Below are 23,463 nucleotides of genomic sequence, written 5' to 3'. Positions count from 1 at the left end.
AATATATTAATTCATTGCTTACAGAGCCGAAAAATGATAGAATACAGTATTGAACTCACAAAAAATATTATATTCCTCTGAAATTTCAGTCATTAATGCATTAAGCATCTACCATATTATGCATCGTACTTGACTCTGAGGCCACAGAGCTGAATAAAGCAGGTTTCATTTTAGAAGATTCATGTCCTGAAGGGTTTTATTGTAGGATAATCACTATCGATTTATTTCCTTGTGTTAAAAATTAGAGAAATATAAGAGGTGATATATCTGCAAAAAAAGTGGCCCCGTCTTTCATAGATATATACATATACAGCACCTTTTTGCAACTTTTTTTTGTAGGCTCCAGACTTCCCATTGTTGTGGCTTTCTTACCCCCATTCCTGGCCTCATCCTGGGGGTCCTACTTCCTCAAAGTCTTTGGCATTCATCCACTTTCCAGGTTAAAGACCCACCCTAGGGAAGGCCTCATTCCCTCCCCTCTCTACACTGCAACTCATCTGTGAGCTCTCTCCAGTTTCTCTCCAGAGCTGCACACTGCCTGGAAGTGAAGACCGCGTGCATTCTCTCCAGACTCACCTCTCCCTGATCCCTTGCGCATACTCAGCCCAACTTGACAACTTACGGTGCCAAGAATTAAGCCAACGCTTTGGCCCCATTGCTTGCACATTGACATCCTCTACAACAGCCTCCCCTGTATCCCCCATTTCTTCCACACTGAATCACACGCACTCTAAAATTAATTTTCACTGTCACTGTCCTCTTCAACGAAGACCTTTCTAATCTCATCCTATCACCTTTGGGATGAGCGCTCGCCTTCCTCAAACATTTCTCCTCTCGATACTTTCAAAAATAACAACCTTGACACCCTTCAGGAGACCCTGCAGGTGCTTGTTTCATTCTGCAGAAGAGGCTGGAGGAGGGAGACTGACAGGAATTATTGAAAGAGACAAACAGTACACCATGAAAGCAGGTGTCTTGCGAGGGGCCCAAGTACGAGCAGAGGTTTCCTTCTTACTAGTAAGAGATTCTGACATAATGTCTATCATATTTAGACTTAGTTCCAAGTGAGCTTGACTTTCATCCACTAACATGCTCTTTATGCCTTTCTTCTCCCCAGGATGTGACAGTTCCTCCCAAGCCTGTTTCTCTCCATCCTTTATATTAGCCTAGACTCTCTCCTCCTGCTCAGTCCCTGCCGCCTCCACAGACCCTCTCACATGCTGACTGTCTTACCCCAGGACCCTTCAGTCATTTGTCCTCCTTCTCACTGAGTGATGAACAGGGGAATTCTCATACCCTTTTTAGCAGCAACACATGTAATAAGGTGAGAATTCCCTGCTGAGGTGGGAATTATTCTTTGCTGGGAAACTTCTTTATGCTTAAAACTTGAGCATAGAGGAAACATATATATTAAGAATATTAAATATTTGTGTTAAAGCCCATGACCTTACAAAAAGATAGTAATTAACCTTGAGAAGTTATTCAATATTCATTTTTGCTTTCAAAGTCATTTCCTGATTTGCATTCCTCATTGTTTAATGTTCTAACCCCAAGGTGGAAATCCCAAGAAATTTTCTGAAACCTTACAAGATAGCATTATTAATTTATCTTGGAGTCTCAGTTCAACGTTCTTTAAAATCTTCTCTAAATTATAGCACCTTAATGAGGAGGCACTTACTGTTGCAGTCAATGAGCAAAGAAATCCTTAGAATTTCTACAGATATCTGTAAAATAATATTAACATCTCATTTTATTTTATTTTATTTTTTATTTTAGTATTGGCACAATGTTACATTAGCTTCAGGTGCACAACATAGTGATCCAACAAGTTTATACCTTATGCTATTAACATTTTATTTTAAAATGTGTCTATTTGCCTCATAATAGTGATGGGATATGTAAAATGAGGTGTTAATTACCCTAAAGAAAACATATATAATATATATTTTATATATATCTTATATATTAAATATTTTAATATATTAATATTTTATTATATTTTTATATTTATGATATAATTTATATGTAATTACTTAAATATTTTAATATTTATATAAATTACATATATTTATATATTAAATATATATTTTTAAATGAAAAAAGTGAAGTTGGCTTTGGAATGCAATCATAAATGTTCTATTAGAAGCAAGCAGTTAATAATACCACATAAGGCTTACAAGTGCCCTTTGTTCTTCTGAGCATTATCATAAGGTCATCCTGGCTATTACAGACTCTCAGATTCTGAAAATTTCAGAAAGGAATTGATTAGTTAAACTCAACCTGCAATTAATTTTTTTTAATTCACAATCTAGTTTAAAAACATTTATTTGGCCAATTCTCTATATCTAATGGAATACACCTCTGTACTTGGAAACCGGTAAAGGCCAGAATCAAAATGTTCCAGAATGTGGTGGTACAATATCCCTCGGGCCCTGAAATGTTTTTTTGAGGAAATGCTCATAAACTCAGTCTAAAGACAGTTGTCTAAAAAATGAACATTATTATATGAAGAATATTTTATTTTTCATATTTAATAGCATCTATCATGACCGATCAACCTGAATTAAACCTTTAAAATATCCATTTTCTGTAAACAGAATGTTTTTGGGCAAAGTTCAGGATGACAGTCTTATGACTTTTGTTTCTTACTCTTGGTTTAGAAAAAAGAAGCATTTCAGGGAAAGTATAACATTTTAAATGATTTTATGTTATTTGAAATTCTTCCTGATTTAATCCTTGCCAACATATATGAAATCCATTTAGCTATCAAATAAAGTTATTGATTCTGAGAATAACATAACTGTATTCTTATAAATTGTCATCTATGAGAGGATTATAATTGTGTTTTATAAATATCAATTACATTAAGTAGCTTATGTTTTGATATTTTGGTGGTACTTTCTAGAACCATTCAGCATTCACAGAGGTTCAAGGATAGAGTTAGTATTTCATCCATATTTTAATCTGTACTTGGTCAGGTCGTGAGGAACAATATATAAAAGTGATTTGAGGTTGGACAACTATTTTCAGTTTACACAATCTTCATAATATATTTTGTCTTTCAGAGTCAGATTTATTGATACTGAATAAAGAAACATTCATATCAGAAATAATAATAATAGTAATGTAAGACAATATTTCTTAATGGAAGACTTAGAACACTCAATAGTCTTGTACTTAAATGCTCCCATTAAAATATACAGATTACCCAATTTGATATCTATGTCTACAAACCTTGTGTTATAAATATAAGGCCAGTAGCATATCGGGTTTCAAGACTTGTCTTTTTTTATTTGAAATAGCTTCTTGTCTGAAATTATAAAACATAATCTGCCATCGGAATTAACCTCTCTCCAATACCCTAATGTCATTGCCAGACATGGTTTATAGCTTTACCTATTAGGCTCATCTCCAAATTCAAATCTTCCTATAATTCCCCCTAGAGAGCCACACTGAACTTAACTATCTTTGATGGTCCCTCATTAACCGGGGCTATAGAAGGTGTTTAACATGTTTTATTATTCTTCTGTTGAATCTGTAGTGTGTGTTCGTCTCTTCTTAATCTTCATCAGACTCTGTGTGTCTTATATCTTTACCTTAATCCCTACCCTCTTCTCTTACTTGCAAGATAGAGCTCTATCATATGATGTCATATCATACGTGATGATGCTCAGGTATTTTCCTTCCCATCTTGTCATAAATCAGGAGATCCTTTTTTTCTCCAGGGCTCATGAAGGGAGTTATTACTGTTACTTCTTTCTTTAATCCTTCAAAGTAAGATAGCCCTATGGTTAAAAGCATGATGTCTCTAGACAGTCAGTCTAAGTTTATTTCTTGACCCCACTCCTTCCAGATGGTGATGTTGGGTAAGTCATTTAGGCTCTGCGTACCTCCATTTATTCACCTGTCAAAGGAGGATGACAATAGTACCCACCCTACTAGATAGAGTATTATGAGATTAGGATGTAGTAATATGTAAAAAGCAGGTAGGATAGTGCCTGGAACATTACAGGAACCATATAAGAGTTAGATCTTATTATTAATAAGTCTTTCTGGAGTGCCATGCCCAGCATTCTTTTGAATCATTTGTCCTTTCTGTGTTGGACCCCTCCTCTTTGCAGAAACCTCAAAAAGAAAAAAAAAATGACGGAATGAACTCGGCTCCATCCTTTTCCTTGATAGTGCTGCAAGACTAGTAATTTCAAGACTTTTCTCTCTCAAAGTGATCAATAGCCATTATCTCCATTCTCCCTCTATAAACTCATGCTTTTAACCCATGCTTGAGAGCATTCTGTCTTTTTGCCTCAACCACTCTATTGAGATTGCTCTCTCGAGGTAAACTGCTTGTCAGCAAACTCAGCTGAATTTCCTCAGTCCTCTCTTTTATCCCTTGCGACAACTGACGCCGTTGATCACGCACTCTTGAATCTCCCTCCTCACCCTGCTCTTGGGACCATCCGTACATTCCGACTCCCTGACTGCTCCTTCTTTGTTTTCTTTCTGGACACTTATTCCTCTTCTCTCTAATGGCCTCCCGTCAGATACTCACCCACTCACAGACTTTTGTGAGTACCTTAGTACTGATAATTCTCAAATCCACATTTCCAATTCTGTTTCTCCTCTGAGATCTAGTTTTATATCTTTAGCTGCTCACTTGTCAGTTCCCCCAGGATGTCATATTGTCACCTCAAACTCATCATTCATTTTGCCTCAAACTAGTTCTGTTCTGGCTTTCCTACTTCTGTCGTTAATACCACAGTTCTCAGTCCTCAAACTCAAACTTGGTTCACCAGTTATGCTTTTTCTTTTTTGGCCTCATAGCTAGTGATTCCTCAAATTGAATGGATTCTTCCTTTGTTATGCCTGTCATGTTGTTATCTCTCACTATTCTTTATTATTATTCTACTTTACTTGAATCAAATGACTTATTTTCCTCCAGGCATACCTGGGGAATTTCTTACTGTTTAACTTGCTCATGCATTCTCCTCATATAAAATGCCCTCCTTCTTTTCACCTTCCTTATGCAAAGCAAACCATTCTCATCCTTTATGACCCAGTCAAATTAACCCTGCTCCGCTGTGAAGTTGTCCCACTCATCAACGTTCAAAGTGATGTTTTTCTCCTGTGCCGAGGTATCTCATGCATATTACAGGTCATCTTGTATGTGTTTGTCGTGATTATCCTAGGGTCCATCTAGGGTGTGACGTGCTTAATATGATGTTTTTCACATTGTAAGCATAGCAATAAATATGTGTTCATGATGACCAAATCCTAAAATGACCCAGGTTATTCACTAGGAGCCCCAAATGCTTGAATATTTAAGATTATTTCCATTTTAAGTAAGTAGAAATGAAATAGAGTCAATTTATGGATTCATCAGCACATTGAATACAATTTCAGTCAGTTGAGAATCTCCCTTTCCTCTGGGGTTGCATGCAGTTTCCAGTGAGCTCGTGGAATGCTTCAGCAGAGCAGCATAGGTGGGGTGGGGAGGGGCAGGCAGTAGGCATCTGATCTTTCTTTGCCGTATGTGGGCGCTGGTATCCACCGGGGTATCCTGAGTCCTATCTGGTATATGACCATCAGTCATATAATACACTGCTGCATCCTTCTTTCTTCCTCTGCATAGCATGCCGTGACTGACTCTAGGTTAGCTACTTCTGAGCCCCTCAAGCCTATATGGGAAAACACAGTTACCTCCACGCTGGGAGCAGATCAATTTTTGTGAGACCCTCTTGGAACCATCAACTTAGATCCTCTACATATCCTTCACCGTGCTTCTTTTCCTGCCCCCCCTATTTGTAGAAAACTCTAGGAGTCCATCCTTATGAATTTGCCTGCCCACTAAAATGTATTTGTAACCCTGAAATCAATACTCACTGCCCTTTTGTGGTCATTTGTGGACGTGTGAGAAACAGAAAAATGTGATTGGCCTGTGCACATGTTCCCAGCTGAGGTGAACAAGGTGATGCTCTGCCTTCTTGTTTGAACTCTCATGCTGTAAGCAATCATTCTTGTCATGGTCCATCGAGTACCACATGTTTTGCGTATTTGTGTTTTATCTTGGGGGTTTCACTATTCAAAATGGCCTCTCAGGCATAGTGCTGAAGTTCTGTCTGGTGCTCTAAACACAAGAGGGCTACAATGTGCCTCACAGAGAAAATATACATGTCTGGTAAGCTTCCTTTTGGCGTGAGTTACAGGGCTGTTGGCCGGTAGCTTCAAAGTTAATGAACCAATGATATATATTAAATAAGGTGTCTTTAAACAGAAAGACACATCTAACAAGACTGTGATTAATTGATGAAAAAGTAATGGGACTCGCAGGAACTTAATCTTATATTTCATCTTGGAGCAATGGTTCGGGACTTGCTAACTCCATGTTTGCAGTGACTTTATAGAACATAACTACTGTAAATAAAGAGAATCAATTGTACCTTTGTTTTGGTTTCACTGAGAAGAAGATTCATATACAAGTAGTTAATTTGGGAGGTGGTTCCAGGAAACACCAGTGAAGGAAGTAGGGAACTGGAGAAGATGTCTAATAAAGGGCAAGTCACCAGGTGGGAAATTAGAGCTTGAGTTTACTGGGGAATTCTAGGAGCCAATGCGGGCAAGTCAGAGTTAGGCAATTTGAGGTGGGCGGCTGGGAATCCTGCTAGTCTTTATTTGAGGGCTGTGCGTGGGGGAGAGGAACATTCATCCCCAGAAAGAGCCCTCGGGCAAAGAGAAGCCTTGTGAAATTCACAGGCTGGTAGTAAAATGTCAAGGCCTGAGATGACCTAGGCAGGACAGTAATTTGTATCATATATATTCACAACTTTTATATTTATGATCTAAATTTGAGGTACAGGATCCTGCAAATCAAAACTTGGGCTAGCAGAACGCAGGAGAATTTTCTTTATTTTGGACACGTTATGCCCTGGGCCATGTATAATGCCTGAAACAATAAAGGGTACAGAGGAATTACAGGTCTGGGTGTAGGTGTGTGTGTGTAGGGGGGTTACGATCTTAAAATCGTGTCTCATCCAGAGTCATTTTGATGTAAGAAAGATGTTAGGGTTTGAAGCTGATGGCCCAGAAAGAATTCTTGAGATGTCTTTGGTGCAAAAAGGTGGTTTTCTTAAATCACCAAGACAGGACCCATGAGCAGAAAGAACTGCATTGGGGTCATGAGGAGTGGTACATTATATACTTTCAAATCAGGACGGGGTTAGAGATAGTGTAAGTCTCTAAGGACTTTTGGAAGCAAGGTTTCCAGGACCTTGAGGGGGCTAGCTATTGTTAGGAAAATGTCGTTTATTACCGTCTAATAAAACTTTAGTCATGAGACCCTTCAGATGTATATCAGTGGGCCATATGCTTGGGGGATGATTGCCAACATGTATCTTGGGTGGGGTAGAGATAAAGGAAGTTTCCAGTGGAATTTTTACATGTTAAAGTAGATTCTCAGGATTCTGGGGGTCAGGCTAGGATTGTCTTTTGCCCTTAGCACAGCATTAACATGGAGGCAGCTGAGTTCCTAGAGGAATGTCACTCTGCCTGTTTCAAGGACTCGGCAATGGGCTCTAAGTAGTAAGGAAACTAAATAATTTTTCTTTTGCCTTTGTTTCCCACATCAATTTTACCAATTCCCCCCATTTTGTAATTCATATAGAAATGTTTATCTTCAAAGTTAATAAAGTGCCATGCACAACATACCTGTCAGTTTCTAAGTCAAAGACTAGTGGATACACCCTCTGTTTTTGAGGATTCAGTTCATTTGGAAAGATTCCTTTTCCTAAGCACCACTCAGATGTTGCCACAGGAGTCTCAACAACTTACTGGCCATAGGTAAGGAGACTAACCTGCATGTAACGTGCAGAAGTGAAAGTTGATTGCCCTTCATAACCTTTTTTTCTTTTCTGCATCCTCTGCCTCATTTCTTCTGTCTCCTACTCCCATCATCTCTGAGGCACAGCTGTCTTTTTGAGTCAAACCCAAATTCCAGTTCTTCTGGCTTACTTTCATTTTCCCACTGAAGCACTCAGCTTTCTGTACTTTTTCCTCTTTTCTTATCCCAGCTACATTTTCTACCTTGTATTTAGCACAACCACAGGCCAGGTGGACAGGATGTTCTCTCTACTGTTGTCTCCCCTGAGTTTCTATTCCGCCCGATTTGCACCAGCAACAAACAAGAAAACCCATGCCAGGCCTATGAATAGGGCCAAGAGGAGGGAGAAGTAAGCCTTCACAGACGGGGCTGACTTCTGATGTGCTGGCAAGAGTGAGGCTGGGATTTCCTACTCAGAAGGCTCTATTTATAGTGAAAGCTTGCGAGGTTGTATGCATAAGAATAGCATCTTTATAGACAGAGAGACAGCTTTGAATCCCCAGGAGAACATTGACAGCCATTCTGAGGACATCTTCTCTTTCAGTTTTCAAAAAACTACATTCTTCGGAGGCCTTGTTTGTGATGGTGCAGCCATTTCTATTTCACTTTTGGTTTCTAAAATGCATTATCCTTGTGCCTTCTTTGCAGCCATTTACCATGTTCTTGTATTTCTAGTCTGCTCTTGTCTCATCCAAGAGATAAAATAGCTTTCACCCATGAGCAGGAGAGAGTTAATTATTTATCTCCCACCTCCCCTCTAGCCCTGATCACTCCCATTTGCAGATCCCAGGCTGTGATCAGGAGGACTGGAGGTCAGCGCAAGACTTTAGTAGGACTTTCATGGAGAGAGGAAAACGTATATTCCCTGTGTAAGACGACCTGAGTTCTGATCTGTCCTGGACATTTTTGTAAAAGTGTATCCATATGTGTTTTTCCACTGTTTTGGGGGAAAAATTTTTACTTTTAAAAATAGTTTTGTGAAAAGAAATATTTTATAGATCTACCAATGTTAACAAACCATTTGTTAATACATATTTTTAATATATGCTTTCAGTTATTTCTGTGCCCCTTGTCATTATTAAAGTGTCCAGTTTGATCAGTGAAGTAGACTTATAGTTGCTTTACCCGTAGTGAAATGCAACAAAAGTTCATCCACAGCCTCTATTGCTGAATTAATTTTGTTGAATAACTTCTTTTATGTCCATGTTTAGAAAAGTAATCCAAACTCTTGCTTTAGTTTCCTTATTTACAAAATAGCAATAAAAATCGAATCTTTAGGTGTGCCTGGCTGGCTCAGTGAGTGGAGCATGAAACCGTTGATCTCCAGGTCCTGAGTTCAAGCCTCGCTTGGGTGCGGTAATTACTTAAGGAAATTAAAAAATTAAAAATTAAAAGTTAAAAAAAATGTTAAAAAAAGTAGAATCTCTATCATAGGCTTTTTACCAAGATCAAGTGAAACTTTCATGTTCTAACTTAAGTACCCAGTTTTATATATTTTTCAACATGCTATCTATTTGTAGAATTTTGGTGCTGGAGTGAAGAAGCAGTCCATTGATATAACTAGGGGAACCTAATCCCATCTGCAACGGCTTTGTTCCTTTTATTACAACCTATTCCTTTCATGCTTTCAAATTTATTCACATATGTATTTGCTTTACCTCTGACTTCTCACTCCCCTTTCCTTTCTCCCCATAGTCAACTATACTATTTTTTTCATCTGTTTGAGTATTTTCTTCCAAATGCTGCATTATTATTTTGTGTACATATAATTTCATTTACAGAAATGATTTTGTTAACACACACTTCACTCTTTTTCCGTGGATTTATTTTTCCTCTGAAATAATAGGATATTATTGCACTTGGTTCTAAAACTTTTACTTTAGGGGCGCCTGGGTGGCTCAGTTGGTTAAGCGACTGTCTTCGGCTCGGGTCATGATCCTGGAGTCCCTGGATCGAGTTCCGCATCGGGCTCCCTGCTCAGCGGGGAGTCGGCTTCTCCCTCTGACCCTCCCCCCTCTCATGTGCTCTCTCTCTCTCTCTCTCAAATAAATAAATAAAATCTTAAAAAAAATAAAAATAAAACTTTTACTTTAGGACCCAAACTGGGCTCGTTTCATGAGAATTACATGGGGAGCTTTAGAAAAATGCCAGATTCCTGAGACTCACTTAAAACTCCTAAACTTGTAACTTCACTGGACTGGATGATCTTAAAAGTTTTTACCTCCTTGGGGCCCCTGGGTGGCTCAGTCTGTTGAGCATCTGCCTTTGGCTCAGGTCATGATCCCAGGGTCCTGGGATCCAGCCCTGTGTTCCTGGGGTCAAGTCCCCCCCCCCCCATCATTGGCTTAGGCTCCCTGCTCAGCCCGGTGTCTGTTTCTCCCTTTCCCTCTGCCCCTCTGCCAACTTGTGCACTCTCTCTCTCTCTCCTAAATAAATAAAATCTTAAAAAAAGTTTTTACCTCTTTGAAACTTTCCCATTGGTAGCAAATGTTTCCTCTTTTGTCTTTTAAATTCTGTAATTTAGCAAGAAAAGAAACTTCATTATGAAAAATAAATTAACAAAGAAAAACTAGACTGACATTAAAAAGTACTTGATTATAATTGGTGATTTCTCATATAAAACTTTTTCAAGTAAAGGGAAACACAAGTATTAAATGGTATATATACTATCTTAGGTCAAAGGTTTTTTGTTTTTTTCCCCCTTAATTAAAAAAAAGTCATAAAATGTTAGGTTGAGTTCTTAATTAAAATTATTCCCATGTGCTTGTAACATTTACAATTGGGCTGAGTGTTTATATATCCAGTATTCATGGACTTATTGAATCAGAAAGTACATTTTTTTTCCAGTACACTACTTCGATTATTAAAAGTCATTTCTCTTTGAAAAAGTACCGAAGCTGCCAACATGTACTTTCTTAAGATTTACTTTTTAAGAAATTAAAGTGCCTTTTTCATAAAATGAGATTTTAGAATATACCAATCCTTTATATTAGAATTATGTTTGTGCTAGGGAAGCTGAAACATTTAACTTGAAATGTATCTTATCTTTACAGTATGTCAACAGAGTATTTACTGATGGGTTTTTATGAGCCTCTTTTGCAAGCAGCTGCTCTTGAGATTATAGATTAAGAATAAAGAGGAAATATAACTTGTCTGCAATGACAAAGTGAGAGGGAAGTGAGCACAATGGAGATATTTTCAGTCCAATTCCATCCATTATTTGTGTTTTCTAGGTAAAGGGTCACTCCGCTTATCATAAGCCAAGGGCAAGACATCTTTTAGAATAGTGAGGGGACCTTTTTAGCCATATGTATGATGAATGAGAAATACACAGTTTAGGGAATGGGGAGGGGGGAACACCTAAATGTAATAGACAGTGAACTCACTGGGAGATTTGAGCTCTATTGTCTTTTGTTTTCACATCATGTAGTATTGGGGGTTGGCAATGGACTCTGGAACCTCTGATGAAGTTTCCTGGTGGTGAGGTACTGTGTGAATGAGCTAGGAAGACAGAAGAGAGGATACCCATGATCAATAGGTAGGAAGGTTTCCACCATAAACTGATTTTAGCCTGTCCCTAGGTCATGAGCATACATCCTTAAGGCTTTTGGAGAGATCACCCTATAAATGTTGGCTTTTCTCACTTTGTTTTTCTCCTTTTGTTCTCCTCCTTATTTATTTTCAAATTCAGTCTATTTGTAAAGTTTATATTGTTTCCATTATTGAGAATATCTTAACTGGTAGTATCATTGCATGGCTACTCAGAAAAATGACTCTGAATCTACAGAAATTCAATAAATAAATTAAATTTTTAATATTATAGGCATGTTTCCAACGTGGGTTAAGCTTTTTAGTAGCTCATCTGAAAGGAGAATTTTTTTTCTTTTTGAGGTTTCTTCTGATATTTTAACAGAGATTAATCTACAGAAGTTGCGGCAGATTGTGATTTAGCTGGAGAAGGGAAAATATAAAGTATTCTAAACTTCACCTACTGGTTCAAAGGCTGAGAGGGCTTTGAAATAAAAAAAAATTGTTTTTCTAATGTAAGCTGTAAATATTTGGATCTAAAGATGTGAAAACTCTTTTACAGATGTATTTCAAGAATAAAGCAACACTCCTTTGAGATAAGCAGTTTACAATTGCACATAGCTTCAAAATGAGAAAATGAACACCAAGTTAAGTGGTTTGGTTCAAGGTTACAAAAACCTTGTCTAACAGCCCAATTCCCTACCAGTAACAAGGAGCATAGACTTTGCAACTTTTTATTCCAACATGAAGTCTTGGAACCCTGGAGCCTGGAAGTTCATACATTATTTATTTCACAAAGATTTACTAAGTATCCCTTAGGTGTCTCTGCCGGACTTACTCTGAAATCAGTTAGACAGAAATGTAAGGGGCCTTGGCCAACTATATTCTTCTCTACTTGGGAAAAACAGAAATTAAATATGCAAAAAAATCCATTACTTAATGATAATTGTGGCAACTGCCATGTAGAAGACACCTGAGTAGTTATGAGTATCTGTTATAGAAGTCCTGATGTAGTCTGATGAATCAGGAAGGACTTCATGAGGCCATGATGTCTGAGCCGAGGTCTGAAAAGAAGCTGCTTGGGGGCCTGCTCTCCACTCCAGTGAGAGGGAATAGCAGCAGGAAGGTTGTCAGGCAGGAAAGAAAAGGGACAGGGCAAGCATGAGCAAATGAAAGCAGGCCAGAGTATTGAAGAAGCAAGTGGGACGGGGAACTACCATTTGAAGTTAGCAAGAAGTAAGACTGTCGGACAGCTTTGCATCCCTGGGGCGCCTGGGTTAGCCGGATTTGTGAGAAGAAAGCAGGGTGTGAGTTGAGGGGTCATGGAAATTTTGTAAGAAAGAAATTCATATTTGGAAAAAGTCGGCAAACATTCCAGTTTATTTTTATTACTTTTTAAATTTAATTTTTAAAATGTATTTTTTTAATTCTGGTATGATTAGCAGTGTTGTATTAGTTTCAGGTGTACACTATCGTGATTCAACAATTCTATACACTGCTCAGTGCTCCTCATGGTTAAGTGGACTCTTAATCCCCTTCACCTGTTTCACCCATCCCCCACCAACCTCCCCTCCAGCGACCACCCGTTCTCTAATTCTGGGAGTCTGGGTTTTTTGTTTGTCTCTTCTTTTCTTTGTTTTGTGTGTTAAATTCCACATATGAGTGAAGTCATACAGTATTTGTCTTTCTCCAACTAATTTCACTTAGAATTATACCCTCTAGATCCAACCATGTTGTCACAAGTAACATGCCGCTCACTTCACAGACTGCATTTTATTTACATTTCAAAACAGTCGAAGGTAGGTTTTAATCCCTTTATTTCACAAAGAAACTGAGGCTCAGAGAGTGTAAATAATTTGTCTGTGATTCCAGCAAACTAGCTTCAAAGCTGGTGCTTAAAATCAAAGAAATAGCCTCACCACCTTCGCCAACCACCACCATCCTGGAATCACAGACTTGTGTCTGGTCCAACAACAATGCCTTATAGGCCAGGACTGGAACTAACCGCACTGAGGTCATCCGACTTCCTTCAGTCGACAGATGAGGAAACTGGAGACTGACGATGCAAAGTGACACACCCAAGAGCACGGTGTGAGTTACGGGGAAGAGCCTGGGTTCATCGTGAAGCCCACAGTGCTCCTCACCTTGCAACCCCAGGCTGCAGCCATTTTCTGCGGCCACGGTTCCAAAGGTTAGTGGTTAAGAGAACCACTGGACGTCTAACACTTTGACAGACTGGCAACCACATTTACTGAAAGAAGTCATCTTGAATTTTGGACTCAAAACTTCCTTTTCTCCTCTTCATTAATAATATCTGTTTTTGTTCCATCGACATAATTAGAAATCCTTCTGCATGAATAAACCAAGGTAATTTATTTTCTATCATCACAGAGATAAACCACCTGGCTCTCAATTCCGAAACTTTTCTGACAACTTTGGGAGTTCATGGGAATTGGATAACTGTTCAGGTACTGTAGAATAGAAAACCTTTGAGGTGGGTGGAATAGGAGAAAAAGCCAACTCAGAATTGGTTTTTAATGTTTTTAGATTTTTCGGGAAACCAAAACAGGGGCACTGTTTACCTATGCCAAATTGTTTTCAGAATGGATGATTTGTATAATATGTTCATAAAGAACGTTCTGTTCAAAATGGGTAAATGCAAATTAATTGGGCTTTTGACATTAAAAAAACGAATGCCGGTGAGTAGATATTTTTAAGAGAAGCAATTCTGAAAACTGAAGTATCAATCATGCTTTGTTAGGTTCTCCACTAGAGGGCAAAAAGAACATTTCAACACAATAGATGCCTTAATGACGGAGGGGGGGAGCTGGCATTTGAAACCAGGCGTGTTTCAGGTTATCTAATTGCCAGTCATCATTCTTAAAATGTACTTAATGTAATCACGAACAGCTGACTTTTAGATTTCTTCCAGGAAACCGAGAACAATCAATTTTTACATTCCTGTCCCTGAGCTCATTTGTTGTCACCTAGCTGAAATTTTTCATTATAACACTTTTAATAAGATCATCTGCAAAATTACGAATTTGCTAATTGGAAAGAAATGTGCAGAAGGAGGCAGGCTGGATGGCATTTTTTTAGTGAAGAAAAGTATACTTGGAGAACGAGGATTTTTAAAGCTCTTGTAAAATAACATGCTGGCCCCTTAGAATTTATTGCCCATGCTTGTGCTTTTATAGGCATAAAGAAAATAAACGGCCATCAGTTTGCACCTTGTTCAGAGGGAGGCACAAAGGAAAAATGAGCTTGTATTTCACAGCACTCAGCCTCCCCCTGTCCCTTCCCTAGTGCATGGTATCTAGATCAGGTTCTTTGGAAGCAGAGCCTGAGACAAGGATTCAGGTGTTTGTGATTTATTGAGGGCGTGTTCTTCAGAAAAAACTTTCTATGAGAGGAGTGAACACTAATTGAAAAGGGCCAAGAGCAGAGCAAACGTGTTCCCAGGTAGCAGTCAGCCTTGTCCTAATTCACAGGGGAGAAGGGAGCGTAAGTTGTAAAGTTATCCACCCTTGAGGAAAAGGTGCTGACTTTTGATAGCCCCATCAGTCAGTCTTTGGTTGTGGGCCCTGATGTGGGAGAGCATCGAGAAACTCAGTTCAGGATGTTCTCTTCAGCTGAGGGCGATGGTCTGTAGAAGGAGGCAGCTGTCGGCCCAGAACTATAATAAAAACCCTGATGGAGGCATTCATCTATGTAAATTGAGTCCTTGTAAATTGAGTCTCTCTTTATATGTATGTATATATAAGCGTGTGTGTTTATATATATATGTATATATGTATTTATAAACATACATATGTTTACCTTTGAGCACAGTTGTTTATCTAAACATCCTTTAATGCTATGATTTTTTTAAAATGTCTTTTGTATGAGGTTGATCCACATGAAATCACCATTATTCAACAGTTATTATTCAAAATAGTCAATGGTTCTTGACCTATAAAAACATAAGTTTTATCAGTTTTATATAGTTCAGCCTACTTGCTTGTCTCATTGCTTTATTTTGTTATCCTTTTACTTATTCAGTGTAACAAAAGCCATATATACCATGTGGTATTTACATAGTGAAGGAGTCTTATTTTGAAACTTCAGGACAGAATGTTCCTATGTGGTTTCATCTTGCTTAATATAACCACTGTTTTACTCCTTTCACTAAAATGAGCAAAACAGTTTTTCACATTTTTAAATTTGTTGAAGTTTACCCATGTGTGACTGATTTGATACAACTCAGACATTTCATTTACAGCCATGAAATAATAATACCCATTTGCCCTCAATAAGCCATATGTTCCATATGTTCTGTGAATCAAATAGAAATCTTTTGCGGAAGAAATGACTGTGGGGTTGGAACCCTCCTCAGGTTGGTTAAAACACTATCTTAGTTCTGTTGAGGCATTAAGATGAAGTATAAGACCTCTCCTTTACTCTCAAAGAATTAGAGGTCAACCACTAACCTCAATACTTTGTATTACTAAGAGTATATGTTTGGGGTCCCTGGGTGGCTCAGTTGGTTAAGCGTCTGGCTTTTGATTTTGGCTCAGGTCATGATCTTGGGGTTGTGGAATCAAACCCATGTTGGGCTCTGTGCTCAGCAGGGAGTCTGCTTGAGATTCTCTCTCTCCCTCCGCCCCTCCCCCCTCTCAAATAAATAAATGTATTTTTTAAAAAGGATATATGTTTATGATGGCCATATCTTTCTGTTCATTGACTTATTTTTTACTAGTATATAATGTCTTTTCTTGTCCCTTGTAATTTTTTTTTCTTAAGGTCTATTTTTAAAGATAATAACATTACTATTCCAGTTTTATATTGGCTCATATCGGATAGGTAAATCTTTTCCTCCTTTTATTTTCAGCTTTTATGTCTTCTTGTGTATGTATCTTTTCTCGACCATATGTTCTCTGATCTTGATTTTTAGTGGTACCTAAAGAGACTTAATGTGTGAGATTATCTCATTACATGACCTTAATACTGTCATGTTATTTTATGTTTTCCATTACTCTAATTTCTTATCTCTTCTTTCTAGTTTTCCACCCACGAGATATGGCTTTAGTTCACTAGTTTAAAAGTGATTCATTCTTTTTTTTTTTTTAAGAATTTATTTATTTATTTGACAGAGAGAGACACAGGGAGAGAGGGAACACAAGCAGGGGGAGCGGAAGAGGGAGAAGCAGGCTTCCCGCGGAGCAGGGCGCCTGATGCGGGGCTCGATCCCAGGACCCCGGGATCATGACCTGAGCCGAAGGCAGACGCTTAACGACTGAGCCACCCGGGCGCCCCTAAAAGGGATTCGTTTTATTTTGTTATGATTGCCTTTGGCCTGGAGTCCACATTCATGTTCATATACCCCTATCAGTGTCTAAATCTTCTAGGAAGACAAGTCCACTTGGCCCCTTCCATGACCTCTCATCATGTTGATGTACCCTATTCTAGATTTTCCTTCATGGAGACACCATCCTTACTCAAAGTGTTTTATTACCCTACTTTCCTGTATTTCTTGCCATATCTTCTTGCGTTTTTTTTTTTTTTTTTTTTTCTTATTTGAGTCCTTGAACCAAGAAGGTTTTTTAAGGCAGTTCTTACTTGGCAAATACTCTGAGGCCTCATATGCCTGAGAATATATTTTATGCTTCAATGTTTCAATGACTATTCAACAGTTTATCAAATTCCAGGTGATAAAAATCTTAGACAAATTTGGTAGCATTGTAAGTATTTTTATCTTAATTTTCAAAATATCTCAGTCTTTGGAATGGCTGAAACCTACTAATAACATAACATAACATAACATAACATAACATAACATAACATAACGTAACATAGGGGTTTTCTATGGGCTTCTACACTTAGTAAATACTACACCTATTATGGTTTGAGGTTTAAATAAAAATTACCATGATTGTTAGGATGTGGTTCTGTCAGGAACTTAGCAAGGAGTATAAGAAGACAGATTAACCAGAGAGGAGATTTGAAGTGGAGGGCTGCCTCCTGTATGTAGCCTGTCTGCCCCACCTCCTTGTGTTGGACCCCATTCCTCCATCTTTCCATACATTGTTTCACACTACAGTTTGTGAACGATGTGAGTCCTTCCTAACACTCTCACCATGTCTGCCATACACCTTTAAACTGTCAGCACACCCGCTGCCTACCCACCATCTTGCCCCAGCTCTCTGATCCTGCAGTGCCTACTGCAGCTTGGTCTTAGATCCCAACCATTCCTGAGGGATTCTGAAAGGGATTCTTACTTTCCTGAGTCTTATAGTCAGACGGCCCTCAGCTCATCTGCCGAGGAATCATTTACACAACTTCTCCCTCTTCAACCTCCCCTCCTTACATTCTCAAAGATGCTACTGGGAGTGTAGTGTTAGGGCAGAGCAGAATGGGGTCTGGTAGGGGTTCTCTGGAGGTCTGGGGGAACACAGATTGGCCCCATCACATTTGTGCCTGTTCCTCCTCTTAAGAAACACTTTTCCAAATTTTTGTAATACACTGACTGACATCTGTGGACACGCTCCTGGGTTCTGGGATAGGTTTCTTGCAACTTGGGATAACTGGTTGCAAATTAGGAACAGCTGGGATGAGACTAAAGCAGGACAGGAACTGGAAAAAAAAATATTTACCAGGCTGAGTCTTAATACAGAGCTGTTTATTTTCTATTATATGTCCCATTGGGATGAAAGAGCTAATAGCCCTTATAGTCTATAGAAAAGAAAGAACAGGGGGAGAAAAATACTTCACCACCACTGTCTTCTGTGAAGAAAGAGACATTCATTTTATGATTGTATTAGTGTTAGTATGATATTGACACAATTGAAAGCGATGTTTTGCCTGTAGTACCAAGCAACTAATCGTGTCCTTGAAGGATAGAGGAAAGACAGAGAACAAATATGCTTCCTTGTCAATTCCAATTTCAGTTTCTGGAATTTGAGTACAAAAATGGTGTTGGAATATAGATCTCGTTCCATTTTCATTACAACCTGGGAGCTGTGCAATGCAAAAAGTGAATGATGTAGTTAATCCCCTCAGGGAAGTGGTTTTCCATGTGAGAAAGAAGCAACTCTAGATGAAAAATGTGGATAAGCACAAGGATGTGGTACTTGTTTTCAAAACAGGCTGAACACAGAGTAGATGAGAAAAAAAAAAAAAATTCCATTAAGCTGCCCTTTAGAAAGTGGTCTTTAGAGGAAGGAATTCTAACTGTCCCAAGTCTATGCCTCCTGGGATGAAAGAGAAAAGACCAAGAGTAAAAATAGTATAATTTGGAAATGTTCAACCAGATCTCAAAAGACTCATTACAAAGATCAGAGCAGAAAATTCTTGTTTTCTTACTGGTATTAGAGTGGTATCAGACTTACTGGTACTTAGACTCCAATATAATGACATTAATGATCAGCACTTAATGGCAAGTTTCTCTGGGTTTATCAAATTCCAGCTGAGTTTATGATGATACTGAGGGAACACAGGAAGGGATGTTGTGAAACTTAATAGTGTTTATAAAAGCTCATGCAAGGGGCAAGTGTCACTGTTAAAAACTGATATTAAGGATTCCAGGTAAGAGTCTATGGAGAGTTCTTTTTTTTTTTTTTTATGGAGAGTTCATTTTTACCATTACTAGAGGCACAACTTCTACCTCAGCTGTGCTTCAGGAGATTCCAAAAATGAAGGAGATTCCAAAACGAACTTTTTGTCTGAGACAGCATCATTTATCAATCAACAGAGTTGTGCTTACACACACTCACCAAGTTATCCAAGTAGAGGAGGTACTGGAACTCATCCACTTAGGGCCCAGATTTTAAAGATGAGGAAACCAAGCCCAGAGACAAAGTGATGTTCCCTAAGTCACACAGGCAGTTAATGGCATAAGCAAAAAAAAAAAAAAAAAAAAAAAAAATTAGGACTTAAGTAATCTGTACACCCAATAGAGGCTTGAGCTCCGGGCTTGAACTTATTACTCTGAGATCAAGAGTCACACACCCTACTGACTGAGCCAGCCAGGCACCCCTGGCAAGGGGAATTTTTTTTTTTTTTAAGATTTTATTTATTTCAAAGAGAGAGAGTGCAAGTGAGCCTGTGCGAGCATGGGGAGGGGGAGGAACAGAGGAGAAGGGAGAGGGAGGAGGAAAGAATCTCTAGCAGACCCCAAGGTGAGTGTGGAACCCCATGTGGGGCTCGATCTTAAGATCCCCAAGATCATGACCTGAGTCAAAACCAAGAGCCTGAGTGATGCTCAACCACTTGAGCCACCCAGGTGCCCCTGGCGTGGGCAAATTTTTAAAACCTTTGGGCAAAAATAGATGCTGCAACTTTAAATTCTAATACTACATATTTAAACTACAGATGTTTTGGAATTTTAAAAAATATTTTAGGCTAATGCAGATGAATTCTTTAAGACATAGGGGTAGGAGTAGCGTGTTTCTGCCTGTCACTGAGAGCAGGTTTTTCCTCATAGCACAACTGCCCTCAGTAAGGGAAAACTTGGAGCACTGCCCGTTTTGTACAAGGCATAGACTCTTGAGCAATGAAGTCGATCAGTTAGTGTTTGGTGCATAATGACTAGGGTATGATGGACCCGAACCTCCAGCAGCTGGAAGTCTTTACGGGAAATGAGACAAACCTGTGTTGAATAGTCTTCATTCACTTAACACGCATTTGGAAGGGCTTCCTCTTTTCCATCCTAAGTGGAGTTGCCTAGCCTCAGTTCCTGCCGTTCTCCGACTCACTGTGCCCATGCACTCTGAATTTTCTCCCTCTCTTCCCTTCAGCCTGTGAGTAATCTCTTTTCAGCTATTAACCCCGTATTCACTCTCTATACCCCTTCTCTCTACTAGGACACTTATCCTTTAGATTCAGTCTCTTGGAAAGAGATTTCCTTCATCCTTCTAGACCAGGTCAGATTTCTGTTTTGAACCCTCACAGCCCTCTGGTCTCTTACTTCCTAACACATTATTTCATGTTTTTTTTCTCTATATTCCTGATTAAATCATTAAGATCTGTCTCTCCCACTGCTCTGTGGTCTCCAAGGGCAGGGACAATGTCTTTTTTTCACCTTTATATCCCTAACATCTAGCAACATGTCGGGCACACTAGTAGGTACTTAATTAAAAAGATCTGTGGTAAATTATGTAATTATATGACTGTAATACAGCCTAATTGATTAGGACATTTTGAATATGGTTAATTTCAGTTGTGAGTAGATAAATATTTGAAAACTATCTATCCCTCAGTTCATACAAAAATGTTGGCTGTGGCCTCCTTATTCAACCTGTGGTAGCGTTGGCATCAGCTGGGAGCCACTTAGAAATGCAGGGTCTAGGGCCCTCTCCAGACCTACTGTGTCAGAATGTAAAGATGATAAGACTCCCCAGGTGTTTCCTGTGCACTGGGATATGTTATAAATGAGGGATTAAGAACTCAAATGCTTTCTTTGCCCAGGCAGATCCCCAAAATGAATGAAGCAAGCCAGTTATATAGGTAGAAGCATGGTAACAGGTGACTTCTGACCCTTGGTCTCCTCTTAGCAGGATGGTGGGGACTATGTTGACATGAAGACATTCAGCTTCATCGAACACAGCCAGGTGGCTCTACAGATCTAGATGTTGGCAGGCCCGGTGTTGTAAGACCTTTAGGCAGTTCAAGAGCAACCAGAAACACAGACCTGCATGGAGAGTTGTAGCCTCCAACACGGACAATTAAATTCAGTTCCTTTTCAGGCAAAAGAATTGCAAGGGTCAAACAGAACACACGTGTGTGATAGTTCTAGTTCCAAGGTCCCTGGCATATAAATGAGGACATTTTTAGGAATGCAGTAACAAGTCCTAATTGCTCACTAATTCAGAATTCTTTAATCTTGCAGGCCAGAAAATCCTCTTTTCTTTAGCCATCTCATTCATTCTTTCTTTCATTCATCTATTTACCCAGTGATCATTTAGTTGTACTCGGTGCTGAGTGGGTCCCGTGCCAGGTGCAGAGGACCTTAAAATGAAAAACACATAATCCACATGACTTCCAAAGGCTTACGCTCTCCTGATGGCAATATCATATTTATGAAATACATGATTTTATGTCGATAGTGCTACAACAGTTTGTCACATCTATTTTTGAGAGATGTTCTTAGGAAGGTTGCATTGTAGCTGGAGTGGTTCACAAGTCTAGATGGGGCAACGGAAGTAGAAGGTACAGCTTACCAAAGACAAATGGAGTGTGGTTCAGCCAAAAAGCAATTCCAAAGGACTAAATCCTTTTTTTAAATATTTTATTTATTTGAAAGAGAGAAAGAGAGGAGGGGCAAAGGGAGAGGGACAAGCAGACTCCCCACCAAGCTGAGAGCCCGAAGCTGGGCTCAATCCCAGCACCCTGGGATCATGACCCGAGCTGAAGGCAGATGCTTAACCAACTGAGCCACCCAGGCGCCCTCCAAAGAGCTGAATTCTGAATAGCATTTGTAGCACCCTTGGTGATTTTAAAATGTTAACATTTCTTGCAACACTTTCTCAGCTTCATGATTTCTGGCAGACAAGAAAACCTACTTCATCTTTGTGCGGGAGGGAGAGCTCCTTCACCAAAGCTAGAGCTTTGAATTCCATTTCTCATGTAGAGTCAAGACTTAATGAAGTGATTCAACCACATTTTGCATATTTTCTTTTTTTTCTAGTTTTCGGGGTTCTCATTTCTCCAGTTGGTTTGAGGGCATTTATCTGTCTTTGTTAGACAAGTTCACGTTACCTTGGGAGAAGCAGTGACATTTATGAGAAAGCCACACTGGTAACAAACACTTCACAAGGCTTTATATGAGTTTGGTGGCAGCTGTGATCAAGAGCGTAATAAAAATCAACTGAACATTTTATTCAAATACCACTTGTTGATTATCCCACACTAGTGAGTGAATGAAGGTCCAATTAATCTGGTATACAATATCCAGGACATGAGTTTCCATCCAGGATAAAAGTATGTTTTGTCTCATTTCATCTGAGCTTTCTATTTCACTGATCCTCCTATGAATAGTGTTCTGATGATAAAATTAGTAACTTTTCATGTGTGTGTGTATGTGTGTGTGTGTGTGTTTTGAGGCATAATAGTAATTTGCTTTATAGAACACTTATGACCAAGTAAACAGGCTTGGATGAATCTGGCCTTCAGTGTACACCTACTCTCTGGATAGCACACCACTCACCTATTTAGAATATTTTATTTTATTTTATTTTTTATAAGTAGGCTCAATGCCCAACATGGGGTTTGAACTTAGACCCTGAGATCAAGAGTTGTTTGCTATACTGACTGAGCCAGCCAGGTGGCCCTGCAGAATTTATTTTAATGTTTTAGTGTCCCTGTCTCCATTCTGATTGTGAGAAGATTTTCAAACCATGTTTTATGGAATGCTGCCCTGCCCCCCGCACCTAGCATCTCTAGGCCTCCCGCACTACAAAATCTCTCCATTCAGCAGAGATATCAGCATTCAGCATTATTTCTCTCCAGTGCTTCAGTGTGTCTTCCCTAATCAGTAACATATCGACATGTCTGCTTGATGCTTCCTCACTCATCCTAGAGAGTAGGGGGTCTAGAGTCACCCAGGAAAATCTTGAGTCTATTCCATACTCTAAGGCAATGCTTTAGTCTAAACCTTCTTCTTCATTCTCTCCCTCAGATTACTTAAATCTTCCAAGCGCCTCCCCCCTCCCCCACCTTCCGTATTTTGCATATCAGCCACATAGACATTTTTTGAAATGAAAATCTGATCACACATGCCCCTTTTCTTGCTTAAAGTACTTCCGTGGTTTCTCGTTGCCTGGAGAATGAAGCCAGACTCCTTATCTGACACATAAATTCCATTGTATTATGTCTCCAATATGGCCCTTCATAGCCACACCAGGCACTCCTGACTGCTTCTGGCCTCTGAATGGGGCACTCATGCCTTTAATCCATGGCTCTTCCTTTTATGAAATGGCACACAGCACTCCCTTCCCTTTGCCCCCCCATCCCGTCTCCTGAGTACCTTCCTGGCATATTACCACTTCATCCTTGCTTTGAAAGCACAGTGTGTGGAATTTTCATCT

At 39.2% G+C, this 23,463-nt stretch overlaps 1 protein-coding gene across 10 annotated transcripts in view; it reads left to right on the top strand.

The window, feature by feature from the left end:
- Window positions 1–23,463, top strand: part of LOC113927670 (muscular LMNA interacting protein) — a 239,815-nt gene that overhangs the window by 207,239 nt on the left and 9,113 nt on the right. The window contains exon 12 of one of the 10 annotated variants that reach the window (XR_003521705.2): window positions 13,793–13,869. The exons of the other annotated variants lie outside the window; for them this stretch is intronic. The gene's annotated coding sequence lies outside the window, so the exon portion shown is untranslated. The remainder of the gene's footprint in view (window positions 1–13,792; window positions 13,870–23,463) is intronic. 10 annotated transcript variants of the gene reach the window in all.

The sequence above is a fragment of the Zalophus californianus genome, chromosome 7 (assembly GCF_009762305.2).
Source record: "Zalophus californianus isolate mZalCal1 chromosome 7, mZalCal1.pri.v2, whole genome shotgun sequence".
NCBI lineage: Eukaryota > Metazoa > Chordata > Mammalia > Carnivora > Otariidae > Zalophus > Zalophus californianus.
This window is presented reverse-complemented; position numbering and strand designations above follow the sequence as displayed.